The sequence below is a fragment of the Eumetopias jubatus genome, unplaced genomic scaffold, assembly GCF_037043125.1.
Source record: "Eumetopias jubatus isolate StellerSeaLion01/CBP00866 unplaced genomic scaffold, mEumJub1_p1.0 scaffold_6, whole genome shotgun sequence".
Taxonomy (NCBI): domain Eukaryota; kingdom Metazoa; phylum Chordata; class Mammalia; order Carnivora; family Otariidae; genus Eumetopias; species Eumetopias jubatus.
The window spans coordinates 100,467,599-100,473,500 of NW_028274812.1; positions in this window are offsets into that span (position 1 = coordinate 100,467,599).

Consider the following 5,902-nt stretch of genomic DNA (forward strand, 5'->3'; position numbering starts at 1 on the left):
ATTTCTGAAAAAGTAGAAATAGTCTGCAGAGATGGATTTAAGATACTTAAAAGTCACAGACTCTACTTTGACAGTTCTACACAAAGAAAAGTGAGTTTTGGAATATCTGCAGATCTCTTCAACATCTATCTCATAAATGAGATGAAGGCATATTTTGGTGGTTATAATACATCAGCTTCAAAATGTTTTCAGTATTGACCAAATAAGCTTTAGATGTAGGAGAAAACTTATTAAAGTTTTTTGATAGAGAGGAGAAAATTTTTCTTTTCTTTTTTTTTAAAAGATTTATTTATTTATTTGAGAGAGGGGACAGGGAGGGGCAGAGAGAGAGAAACTTCAAGCAGACTTCCCGCTGAGCAAGGAGCCCGACACAGGGCTTGATCGCATGACCCATGATATCATGACCTGAACTGAAACCAAGAGTCGGACACTTAACTGACTGAGCCACCCAGGTGCCCAAGAGGAGAAAAGTTTTCAAAAGTTACTAACGTACGATTTTTGTTTCCTTACATTTCAAAATTGAGTGCATTGTACATAAAAATCCAATAAATATTATTTCCAGAACATTTATTGAGTCATTAAGTAATTCACTTCCATCACCTTTCTTTTTTCTTTCTTTTTCCTTCTTTCTTTCTTTCTTTCTTTTTCTTTCTTTCTTTCTTTCTTTCTTTCTTTCTTTCTTTCTTTCTTTCTTTCTTTCTTTCTTTCTTTTTTCTTTTTCTTCCTTCCTTCCTTTCTTTCTTTCTTTCTTTCTTTCTTTCTTTCTTTCTTTCTTTCTTTCTTTTTCTTTCTTTCTTTCTTTCTTTCTTTCTTTCTTTCTTTCTTTCTTTCTTTCTTTCTTTCTTAGAATATAACATTTTCAGACATATTTGATATGTATTAATTTTTATGTTTACTGCTTTTCTCTAATGATTAGAATGAAAGCTCCAAGAGGCCAGGAATTTGGTCTATTTTGTTCACTGTTGTAGCCCCAGTACCCAGAACCTAGGCTAGGGAAAAGGTGAGGTCAGCCCTATTTAAGCAATACATGAAGATTCTCCATCAAAAAGGAGGAATTTTTTTCTAGAAGGTAAGAGCTGCTAGACAGGTAAAGTAACAGTTTACTGTATTTGACTTACTGCTTTCTTACACCCTCAAGCTAAGACATACATATTGCAACACATATAGTTGCACCTGTGTGCTTTTTGCCATTTATGATTTTAAGAGCCATCTCAGATTGCAACTAAAAATATTCTCACTTCTCCCCAGTGGGAGACACATTGTGTCACTTCTTGCTACTGCATCTAGTCCCAATTCTAGATGATAAGTTTTCCTTGAGGTTGGGTCCGGATTTGGCTCCACAGGATCTGACAAGGAATCAGTTACAAATTTAACTGTCTCTAACACGCTCCCGGGCAGGAAGAACAAGGAATCTCTTTGCTGTGGCAGGGGAGATGGTTTCTTGGTGAGCCCAAGAGAGGCCTCTGCCTTGTTCATTGTTTTCCATGACCACAACTGAAGTAGACACAGAGTGATTTCTATTCTAGAAGCTACACCCCTTGAGCCTCTCACCCTCTGGAGGTGCGGTTTGTTGGGGCAGCAGGTAAAGTATTAATTGCCTTGCTACTTTATTGAATTTCTTTTCCACACTGTTAGCTATTCATCTATCTTGTTGTTCTTAACCAGTCATGGTCCTTGAATGCAGACTACCATCATAATCTTCGCTTTGGCCTCCCTTTATAGTTTCTGTTCTTTAGCAACAGGCTTCAGAACTCTGTCCATTTTCCTAATCCTCCTAACATTGGCTTTAGTCTGTGCCTCGTACTTAAATCAACAGGAAAGAACAGGGTTAGTGCCTGCCCCTAAGCTTCTTCTCTATAGATGATTTTCATAATGTAGCTAATTAGTACTTTAGTCAGGCTGGAGCACATTTCAGGAAGGGCTTTGGAGAGGCCTGTCAGATCATGCTCCTCCATTGCTCTGACCCTTCCCATATTACAGCTTAATTTCCCCCATGTCCTTCCTTTCTACAACTCATTTTTGCTTACACTTTGTCTTGAGATTACCAATTAGGCTTTTGCAAATTCTAAAAAACGCATGATTAATATGACCAATAGTAGTCTTGAATTTCTTGGTCTGGGTAAAAAAAGATCTTTTGTAACAAAGATTCTTGCTGTTAACCTTCTTTCTTTTCAAAGGATGCTGTATATCAGTCTGAAGAGTTTCTCTTTGGGGCGCCTGGGTGGCTCAGTCGTTGGGCATCTGCCTTCGGGTCCAGTCGTGATCCCGGGGTCCTGGGACTGAGCCCTGCGTTGGGCTCTCTGCTCGGCGGGGGGCCTGCTTCTCCCTCTCCCACTCCCCCTGCTTGTGTTCCCTCTCTCGCTGTCTCTCTCTCTGTCAAATAAATAAAAGCTTAAAAAAAAAAGAGTTTCCCTTTTAGCAACACCTTATTGAAGTAGCCAGCACAATTCATGCTATTTTTCCACTTAATTGCTCAAATTCCTAGGTAGGAGTATGAGCTACAAGATACAAAATTTTATAAAACATGTAAAGATAAGACTATCCTAAAGCTAATTATACTTTTGGGGGCTTAGTAAAAGAAGGAAAACTTCCTAATTCTTTTAATGAAACGACTATAAATAGATATAGAAGCCTAACAAAAATTGTACCAAAAAGAAAACTACAGATTATCAATGCCAAATTTACAAATCAGGAATTAGCAAACAGATTCCAAGAGCACTCAAAAATGCATAATAATTGGGGCACCTGGGTGGTTCAGTTGAAGAGTCTGACTCTTGATTTCAGCTCAGGTCATGATCTCAGGATCTTGGGATCAAGCTCCACATCGGGCTCTGTGCTCAGCATGGAGTCTGCTGGTCTCTCTCCCTCTGCTCCTCCCTACCCGCTCACACTCACTCATTCTCAATCTCTAAAATAAATAAATAAAATCTTTAAAAAATGCATAATGATCAAGTGGAGTTTACTTCAGGAATATAAGGGCAGTTCAATAACAAGAATACCATTATGTAATTCAACAAATAATTAATAGAGCTAAGGAGAAAAAAAATTTTATCACTTGACAAAAAAAAAGCATTTGACAAAATTCAAGAATTGTTAATATTAAAAGTAAACAATCAGTTGTCGACTGGCAGTTACTACCTTAACCTGATTATATACTTACATTTACACTCACCTGTATACACATACAGACCCTAGCCCTAGAAAGTCTTAAAGGGAAAACACCAGAGGCTTTTCTTCTTGGCTGAAGTTTGGAAAAAGATGAGGATGCCCACAATGTACTATTTAATACAATGTTACTCAATAAACTTAGTTAAGAGAAGAGCACTGGGTGTTATACACAAACAACTACATCAAAAACTAATGATGCAATGTATGGTGATTAACATAACATAATAAAATAAAAAAATAAAAAAAGAGAAAGCAAATAGAAGCATAAAAATGTGAAAGGAAGAAATAAAACCTTTTTTCTACATATGAATATAATTACTTATCTGGAAAAGTATCTCGCTTTCTCTCTCCTGCTCTCTCAAATAAATAAATCTTCTAAAAAATGTATGAAAAGATGCTTAATGTTGCTCATAAGAGAAATGCAAATGAAAATTACAATGAGATATGATATCCAAAATTTGAGAACACACTCTGTTGGCAAAGATGTGGGGAAATGAGCACTTTCATATATTATTGAATGGATTACAGAATTACATATGCATAACCTGGTGACCAAGAAATTACTTCTAAAAACTTATCTCGTAGGGGCGCCTGGGTGGCTCAGTCATTAAGCGTCTGCCTTCGGCTCAGGTCATGATCCCAGGGTCCTGGGGCTCCCTGTTCAGCCGGAAGCCTGCTTCTCCCTCTCCCAATCCCCCTGCTTGTGTTCCCTCTTTTGCTGTCTCTCTCTCCGTCAAATAAATAAATAAAATCTGAAAAAAAATAAAAAAATAAAAACTTATCTCATAGATAAACTGGCAAAACAAAACAAAACAAAAAAAGGAAAAACAAATCATGTATGTGTAAGGCTATTCATTGCCACAGTATTTGTATAGCAAAAGACTAGAAACAACCAAAGTGTCCATTAATAAGGGACTGATAAAAAAATATGGCACATTTGCACAAAAGAGTACTCTGAAGCTGTAACAAGGAATAGAAAAGATTTCTATATCCTGTTATGGAGTGAGTACAGAATATATAGTGTCATAAAAAAAGAAGGCCAGGTGAGAATAGTGTGTATAGAAGGCTTCCTTTTGTGTAAGAAAGGAGTGAGATATGTGATGCACAGACTCTACTATGACCCCCGGTCATCCTTGCCTCCTGGTTCTCATGCCCTTGAATGTTGGTGGGAACTGTGACTTGCTTGCAACAACAGAATATGACAGAGAAGACGGGTTGTCATTTCTAGAATTATATTATTTTTCTTTGCCTTATTTTTACTATATTGGGATTCTTTGTATTTTCTGGATTACACCTACATACACTTCTTATTCTCTTAATTTTATTCTTTTTGATGAATGGTTGTTCTTAATTTTAAAGAAATCCAATTTATTGATCTTTTCTTTAATGGTTAGGTTTTTTGGTGTGTTCATTTATTTATTTATTTATTTATGTTTGTTGTGTGCTTTTTTTTTAAGATTTTATTTATTTATTTGACAGAGAGATAGAGAGAGCCAGAGAGCACAAGTGGGGAGAATGGCCGAGGGAGAGGGAGAAGCAGGCCCTCCACTGAGCAGGGAGCATGATGCGGGGCTCAATCCTGGGACCCTGGGATCATGACCTGAGCTGAAGGTAGATGCTTAAAGGACTGAGCCACCCAGGTGCCCCATGTGTGTTCTTTTAAAGAAATCTTTGGATATGTGAAGGTTATGGAGATATTTTCTTATATCTTCTTCTAGAAGTTTATATTTTTAACTTTCCCATTTAAATTTATAAGCCTTTTCAAACTAAGTTTTGTGTTTGGTGTATATTAGAGATCAAGATTCACTCTTTTCCCATATAGATTCCTGCATCCTAGAGCCATGTATTGAAAGGTCATCTTTCCCTACAGAACTGAAACAATCTGCTAATTGGTCTCCTTGCCTCCAGTTTGGCCTTCTAGAGAGTCTGTTTTTCATGTAGCAACCAGGATGATTTTTTAAAATTGTGCACTGTATGATATTTCCATGCTTAAACCTCTCTAATAGCTTTTCATCACACTACAAATGAAATTAAAGAATCCCATGACACACAAGAACACACATTACCCAGTTCATACGTAACCTGCCTCTGTATCTGACCTCCTGTTCCGTCACTCCATCACTCATGCTGCTGTAGCCACACACACACTGGCCCCTTACTGGTCCTTGAACTCTCCACGGCCTTTAAACTAGTGTATCCTGTTACTCAAAATACCCATCTCCAGGTATATGCAGGACTCACTATACCACAGCACCTCCAATTCCATTTCTCCAGAAAGGCCCCCTCTGACGATTGTCCTAAATGGTCTGTAATAGTACTGATTCTCTATTCCTCTGCTACTTTATTTTTCTTCATGGCACATTTCACTACCCGACGCTATAGTTGTTTGTTTATTGGCTGACTCTCACATTAGAATGTAAGCCCCATAAAGGCAAGGACCGTGCCTCCCAAAACTAGAATAATGCCAGGTATACAGTAGGAACTCAACTGGTATGTGTTAAATGAATTATTGAATAGATGGAAAAATAAAAGTTGATGTCGATGATGCAGAAAGACAAAAGGATGCAGAGAGGAAGATTGAAAACGTACTCTCTTTCCTTTGCACTTTTAATTACTTTGTATTGTGATACTGTGCTTCTGACATATACCTTTGCTGTTATTCATATAGCAAAATGCAAAAAAAATATGGGTTCAAATCTTAATTCTATCATATACCAGTCCTGTGATCTTTGAG